We start from the raw sequence: 8,468 nt of genomic DNA on the forward strand, positions 1-8,468 counted from the left end.
AGTAGGCGACAGTTTGCTTTCCCTCGATGGCCCAAGGTCAGTGCTGAAGGTGCCAAAGGACTCCCCTCACATCCCAGCCAGACACAAGGAACTTGATTTTTATTGTACACTGATCTAAACTTGTATTTGGCATTAGCTTAAAAACTACTTCTCAATCAGCAAACTCCTTTAGGAGCAGTCCCAAAGGGATGGTAAGAGCCTTCATTGCACAACGGGAGAGGTGTGGATTGTGCTGGGCTCACGCTGCACTGTCGGACCAAATTCCTTTCCTGGAGCTTTATTGTGCAGTTGTTGCCACGTCACAGGAGTCCACAAGGTACACACGAACCTGCACTCAGGGAAATCCACAGAAATACAGATGGAAAAACCAAGTTGCATAAAAATGAACATTCTCTCCCCTCAGTACATGACTGAGGGGACAGAATGAGAAACGCTTTCACTAGTGCTTCACTCATGAAAGCATTTCTATCTGATTTTTAACATCTCTGAGCTTAAAGAAATGGTCTGTTCAAAGAGCCCATGTAACCCACAGTGAGATGACTAAATCATGTACTTTGGTTATCTTGCTACTTGAAGAATTGATTAATCATGATACAGAGCAAGTAGGCATTGAGCAGAGCAAACTGGCTGGTAACACACGTTCTTCTCTTCTGTCTTAGAGGGAAAAACATGTTCTCTATTTCCTTCTAGTGTCTGGTTTTGATCACAGAGAAACACGGGCCAAGAAGTGCATTCCCCAGGGATGTTCCCCAGGGCTCAGTGACCCTGCTCGGGGAGGTGCTGAGCAGGGCTGGGCAGTGCCGGCTGAGTGCAGCACCCCAGGGCACAGCGTGCCAGCAGCTGAGTGTCCCTCTTCTTATTTGTCTGAATTCTTAGCAGAGAAAGAACACGCAGAAACAAGCAGCGCAGGAAGCACTGAGTCTCACAGCAAACTGCTCCTCGCAGTTCTCTTTTTGGGGTTTCCAAGCAGTGAAACAAAAGGTTTCTCTCGCTTTCAGACTGCATTTGAAAACATTTTCAGTCACTTTATTTCCCTTTCATCTCCTGAGAAACTGAGTAACACTGTAAATGAAACAAAAGCACTTTGACACGACAGATGAATCCGGAGGTATTTAACAACACAGAACTTGCCAGGAAGAAGCCAGGCAACATTTTCTGAGAAAGAAATGTTCTTGCTTTGTGCCTGGTACCTTAATGCACTCCTACCTCTTGTCTTCTATACCCCAGAGGAGCAGAATTCGAAACATTCAAAATCCCTCCTCAGAAAACACAGGACAGCAGCCCGTAAAAACGAAACGCAAAGCACAGTAAGGGCATGGACAAACAGGAGCGGGCTGAAACAGGAATCACCATCCACAGGCTCCTTCCCATCTCCGAGAAGGGCACAGAGCAGTGTCCCTGCGCTGCGGGGGCACCGCGGGGGCTCAGTCCTGGCGGGTGACAGGTCTCTCACTCCCGGGGTCACTGCCAGCAGTCCGGGGACAGCCAGCAGCGCTGCGGGGACACTGCGGGGGCTCAGTCCTGGCAGGTGACAGGTCTCTCACTCCCGGGGACACTGCCAACAGTGCGGGGACACTGCAGGGGCTCAGTCCTGGCAGGTGACAGGTCTCTCACTCCCGGGGACACTGCCGGCAGCGCTGCGGGGACACTGCGGGGGCTCAGTCCTGGCAGGTGACAGGTCTCTCACTCCCGGGGACACTGCCAGCAGCGCGGGGACAGCCAGCAGCGCTGCCAGCTCCCGGCGCGGGGATGCTGCGGGCTCGGAGCCGGGGATGCTGCGGGCACGGAGCCGGGGATGCCGCCGGCCCGGCATCTCCTCCTCGGTCCCCGGCGCGATGCCGCCTTCCCCCCGCCCTCCAGGTACTTGTAAGGTCTGTGCAGAGCCGGGGCGCTGGGAGCAGCGTGTCCCCCGCCCGGAGCCAGCCTCTCGCTGCTGCAGCTCTTCCCAAGTAGGTAAAGAATGTGCAGGTCCCTGCCCAGCCTCTGCCGCCTGCCCGGCCCACGCTGACCTGCTGGAGGAGATCATTGGCACGGCTTCTGTGCCAAGAGTTGTCAGAGGAACTTGAAAAGCATTTAAACTCTTTATTAATATTTATCAACCAGTTTATTCTCCATGGCAGTGATGCTGGGCAAGGTTCCTGCTTAGTTTGGGTCCAGCCCTGCCTCTCTGGGAGAAAGCCTTTTACGAGGCCTTGATCACCTTCAGTTTGATTTAAGGAATGAAATCAGTCCTTGACTAGTTTTGAAACCAGCTAAAAAGCAGTGAAATCGTTTTGTCCGTGGGGACTTGTTTCAGTGATAAAATGAACGGTCTCAGCCGGATTTGCTGCCCAGGCAGAGTGCAGTGGCCTCGCTGCTGCCCCAGAGGCCTGGGCAAAGCAGGACTCGTTCTATCCCCTCCCTTTAGCCCTTCCTTTTGAAACCAGAGTTCTTTTCTTCTGGGAATTTGGCTCAGTGAGTGGCTCTACTCCTCGTCTCTCTCTTTTCAGTCTTGATAGAAGTGCTGTATGAATTCTCAGACTCACTACCCCTGACCTGTGCTGCTCCGGCTGAAGGGCTTTTCTCTCCTGCAAAATCCTCATTTACACACCCCATCTCCTTCTGTCCTCCTCAGGACTGCACCTAGCAGGTCTGGGATTCCAACCCTCTCCTGTGTGGTAGGTCAGGAAATAAGTCACAGTGAGGTGAAGGATGAAAAAAGGAAAGTATTTCCAAATGAGAAGAGCACTGAAGTGACTGCTAGAAAATTAGAGCTTGGATCTGACTGGAAAGGAGACAACTCAAGAAACTGAGCTTAGAGAAACCATAGAGTTGAATTTTGGCACGTTCAACAGCAGAATAAATCCCACTAATTAAAATGTATTTCAGCTAATTAGTAGGATCAGAGTTGAATTAGGAACACTCTTAATAGCTTGGAGAGGAAAGATAATAAGAGAAGTGCCAATTTTTCAAACTGTTTGGGAAAGGCGCAGGGGGCTGGGGAAATGTGAGAGGCCTCTCCCTAAGCAGGTCAGGGAACTGGCTCAAATCGTGGTTATTTAGGGGCAATGAGGCCCAGGGCAGCCCAAAGGCCGGGCTCATGCAGTGAGGAATGCAGGTCCCCAGCCCTGGCAGGCCAGGCTCTGCACACAGCCAGCCACGCAGAGTTTCCACTCAAGGACTGCAGCCAAGCCAGGCGTGGAGCCTGCCTCTGGGCAACAAACGGGAAACTGGAATTGAGGGGGGAAAGGCACACTTCAGAGCTTCAGCTCATTAGAGGAAAACAGACACAAGCTTCCCTGCCTCGCACTCCAGATCTCCTCACTTTCCCATCCTGTTGCTATGGCATTCACAGAATTCCAGCATTTCAATGCAGCGAAGGGGAAATCTGGCACATAACTGCAGGTTAATCAGTTGTTTGAAACTAAATCAGCTCCAGCATTTCTAAAATCACCCCACTTACAGAATCACAAGACCAGTTAGGTTGGAAAAGGCCTCTAAGATCATGGAGTCCAACCTTTGGCCAGCCTCTGACAAGGCCAGGGGCTGCACAGGGCTGGAGTCACAGCCTGAGAGGGGCTGGCTGCACAGCGGCAGTGATGGACACACCCAGAAATCACTATCTGCAACAAGGAAACAAATAAAAAACAGTGGGCTTCTCCTTTTTTAAACTTTAAAAAAAATTATTTTAGTTATTTCTGTATGGGCAGAATGTTCATACCTTTAAAAAGGAAATAAATTAAAACCACACCAAAAAAGCCAGCAGCAACCAAACTTGGAGAATAAGCAGCAGCCCTTCGGAGAGCTGCCCCTGTCCCCTGCCACTTGCTCAGGCATTTCTGTCACAGCTGACAAAGGCAGAGCAAAGCAGAGGCAGCAATCCAGCCCTGAGCTGCACACAGTGTCCCTGCAGGCTCCCAGCTTGCCGAGTTTCTAATGGCAACCACAAAAACTCCCCGGCTATGGCAAGCAGTGCCTCCATCCTTTTGTTGGGAGATGTTTGAAATCCTGCAAACTCTTCAAATAGCAACGTCTTATGAACTACAGCCAGCAGATTAAAGAGCTTTTATCTACGTTTTCTAGGAGTTTCTCTTAACTGTTCTCCTATGGAAAGAATGGTCTTTGAATTACTGAGAGGAAATTCACTGTCAGAATTTTAAAATGGAGTTGTAAAACTGGAAAAAATGTATATAACTAAACTGGAGGTGAAGGGACACACTTCCCAGTTTCACAACTCTCTTTTAATATTCAGATTCATTTCACATTCACAGAACAAAAACTAGAAATAGGTGTAACTTTTGGAAGTTTGATAACCTTTGACAGAAATTACCTACTTTAATGTTAGTCTGACCTAATCCTACTGGGCCTGAAGCCTGTGGGAGTTTTACTGGTGAAAGTACTGGGAGATATGAACTGTATTGGAAATTAAAAGCAAAACCAAAGGACATATAATTCAAGCAAGGCAGAAAATGTTTTTCACGTCCAGATCTGAATTACACACACACAAAACATGGTTAACATTTTGAAATCTCAATTACTTCCTGTTGGAAAATTCCCAATCTACTCTGTAAATGAGGGAGCTGCCAGGTACCTTCCTTCCCTCAGAGAGGGGACAATCTCTGCACTGCCTCTGAGGAGGGGAAGGAAGAGACATGATCAGGAAATAGTGCTGGGAAATCGCCTGGGAAACGAGTAATATCAGCCTAAATATCAGCAAATACAACGTTAATTTTACAATCACAGACAGGAATTTGTAACCTCCACGACAAGAGTGACAGTGGCAGCAGTACCTCAGCCCTCAGTTTTGTTTCTTGGGTACACATTCTTTCTCTTTTTGTTTTCATCCCAGTTCAGCAGTAAAACACATCTTGTGCCAACTTTGATGTTCCATGGGCATTACCAGGTCCTTTATTCCTGTAGTACAATGAGATGTGGTTTTCCACTAAAAAGCTTTTTAGTTAATGCTGCAAAGCTTTCTATTATTGCCAAGTATTTTAGCAACAGCAAAAAACAATTAAGAGGAAAATAGGAATAATTAAATGTCTTCTGCCATCTTGGATTGATTTACAGTTAAAATTTGGCTGAGCAGTGCTTAGAGTAAAGTCTCCCACAGCCTGTATACAGCTGTAGAGAAAAGCAAGAGGGGCAGGAGGTCGGAAGGCTGGACCCTTCCTGCGTGCTGGGGCTGGCAGTGCTGGGATATCGCCTGTGTTGCTGGAGTAACCGTGTCCTCCTTGGGAAAATCCTGCTGCTTGCATTGCAAAGAGGCTCCCCGCCCTCGGCTCATGGCCCTGGAAAAGCAGTGACACAGAGATCTCACCAGGGCCTGGCTCTGTCACACCGACACCTCGTCTTGTCTCTGCTGGTGGTGACCCCTGTCACTCCTGCGCTTGGGAAGGGGTTTGTGGGACAGAGGGAGCCTTATCCCCCTGCATGCTAATTGTGGGACAGAGACTTGCTCTGGGCAGGGCACGGCTGGCTCCTCCTCAGCTGCCTGTGAGCAGCCCAGGGAAACAGAGGACTTGGAGAAGAATGTTATTTATACTGCTCCTCCCCACTGGCAGTCACTGCAGACGGGCCCTGCAGTCTGCTCCTTTGGGCACTGGGCAGCACTGCAGCCACTCCCCTGGCCGGGAGGAGCAGAGGGGGCAGATGTGCTGGGAATGCCCCTGCAGAGGCCAGAGGCAGCAGGGATTGGGCCCCGAGCAGCAGCCAGGGTCACCTGCACAGCCCTGAAGCTCAGGGCATGGCCAGGGCCATCCTACAGGACACAGGCAGTGTGTGCTACAGGACATCCCACAGGACACAGGCAGTGAGCACTGTGTGTGGGACAGGAAACATTTGGGTCACAGAACGCCAGGGCTCACTGCTGGTTTTGCTCCTGGACTGCACAGAGAGGCCAAGTGTGCTTCTCGTGTGGCTGTAGGGAGGAGATGAATAACCCTCCATTTTCCCTGGTAGATTTTCAGGCAATAACCATGTTCCCACTGGACATACCTGTTCATACATATCTGTTCATATCTGAACATACCTCGAGCCTGAACCTGCCCAATGCTGGTTCTGACAAACGTGGGCTCTGGGTATCACAGAGGCTTTGGCTGCAGGCAGGTACTGAACTGCCTCTGCTTCGGAGCCAATTCCTGACACCAGCTTTCAGGTCTTGTGGCTGCCAGGTGGGAAGTTCACCGAAAACTCTCCCTGGTCAATGCTGCAGGTGTGTCCGTGGATAACTGGAGTTGGGCAGGTGTGTGGAGAGCAGGTTCCTGCCCCCGTGCCCGGGGCCCAGCACTCCAGGCCGGGCTGGGCAGGGATGTGGCCCCAGGGGAGGACACAGTGCCCTGCCTGGGCTCAGAGCAGCTCAGAGCAGCTCAGCTTTGGGCACTGCTGCACAACAGCCTCAGCGACTCCACCGTGACCTGCCTTTGGTGGAAGGCTTAATACCACGTTTGCACTTCTTTCTTCTCTTAAATTACAGACTTGAGTTTACTCTTCTTACGATGGCAATTTTATTGTAAGGTTTTATTTCTCTTTCACTGTGCATGAAATGGAACACTGAGGTGGCTGTTCAGGAATTAAAATGACTCCTGTAATTGTAGCATGGTGAGTAAGTATTTGTAAGAGAATAATCTTGTAAAAGCTAATTACCTCAGTCATTAATAATTAGGATTTATGAGTTAAGTAATATGCTTCAGCTATATCCAATTGCTTGGCAATTTCATGTGGAAAGTTGAGAGAGAATTTTAGAAATAATCCATTGGGAAATCCCAAGTGACAACTAAACCAGCATCTTAGGTTCTGCCTGTGGCTCCTCCCTTCAGCTCTGGCTGTTTGAAGCTGGAGTGGCAATTTGCAGTCTTGTCTCATTTGTGGACATAAACACTTGCTCATTTTAATTTCTTTGTGCATTGCTTCATTTGATTCTTAGCAAGATTTTTTGTTTTACTGGGTTCTCCTGGCAGAAGAATTAATAATACATCTGAAGATTAAGTGCATGTACACATGGTTGTCTGGTCCTCACATTTTCTTCTATTTTTTTTTTTTCTGATTGTTAAACAGATTCAGTATAAATTAAATTTTTCATATATTTAAAAAGATAAGAAAGCACTTTCAAGCCACTATGAATTCTTTTTCTGATGCAGGGATATATGAAATCGGGCAGATTCAAGTCTTGCAAAAATGGAGAGGATAATTACAAATCTAACAATGTTTTTTCTGTCCCCTCTCCCTTCAAGTTCAGCCTAAGTGGGTGCCCACGTGTAAATAAGCAAGTGGTTTTGTTGAGCACCCTGAGCACAGCTGAGTCCTCACTGTGCCTCCAGCATCTCCAACATTCCAGCTGTTTCTGCTCTGCCCCTGAGGACGGGAGGCACCAACCACACAGGGCCAGAATCACACCTGGATTCTGCCTTTCTTGTCTTTGAGGGAACCCGGACAAACCATTCAGCTTGGTGGTCCGGTACCAGGGAAGCATTCTATATTGTATTTTACATTCCTAGCCAATGTGGCATTTAACAGTGGAGCTAATTTCTCACATAAATGCTCCCTGTGCTGAGACAGGATAGCTTTTAAAACATAGGGATACTTTTTTCCAGTGGAAGCACAAGCGGATTTTAACCGCAGAGGAGCAGATAGCGAATCAAGGTAATGTTGTAATTATTGTTGAATGTAAGAGAGCAGAAAAAGGCCGGTGACACTTTATTTTAGGACTCTGTGCTGAAGCTCTTCCCTCCTGGGAGCGCAGGGACCCTCGGCTGGGCTGCTGGAGGGCGCAGAGCTCCTGCCCTGGCACAGAAACGAGCATATACTTTGTTTTGCTTTTTAAAGCCTACTCTGTTCTCCTGTGATGCACGTTTAAGCTCTATGTTGTCCGAAAGTCACAGCCCAGTTCTACCATTTTTACAGACAGAGGTTTTTCAGGGCCATGTAGGTTGTCAGAATTCCCAGCAGATACATTGTCTACGGCCCGTTTTGTTACCACAGCGCTGTTCCTTTGGCAGCCCTCTCCCGGGCTAAGGCAGCCCAGCGGGCAGGCGCGGGATGGCACGGCACGGGGGATGGCACGGCCCGGGGGATGATGGCACGGCCCGGGGGATGATGGCACGGCACGGGCACGGGGGATGGCACGGCACGGGCACGGGGGATGGCACTGCCGGGACACGGGGGATGGCACAGCCGGGACACGGGGGATGGCACGGCCAGGGCCCGCCGGTGGCACTGCCGGGACACGGGGAATGGCACTGCCGGCTCGGCCGTGCGCCAAGCGGACAGTGCACCAGCCCCTTCCCCGGCAGGACACCTGTGAGGCCCTGCCAGCGCTGCCGGGAGCCGCGGGGCCGGAGCCACCGCCCGCCCTGCGCAGAGCCCGGCCCGCGGGCACAGCGCGGCCCCGCTACCTGCGCACACAGGGCTGGAGCGGGGCGGCCGGCCGGGGCAGGGACAGGGACAGGGACAGGGACAGGGGCTGTGCCGTGCCGTGCCATTCCGTACCG

The sequence above is a fragment of the Sylvia atricapilla genome, chromosome 10 (genome assembly GCF_009819655.1).
Source record: "Sylvia atricapilla isolate bSylAtr1 chromosome 10, bSylAtr1.pri, whole genome shotgun sequence".
Taxonomy (NCBI): domain Eukaryota; kingdom Metazoa; phylum Chordata; class Aves; order Passeriformes; family Sylviidae; genus Sylvia; species Sylvia atricapilla.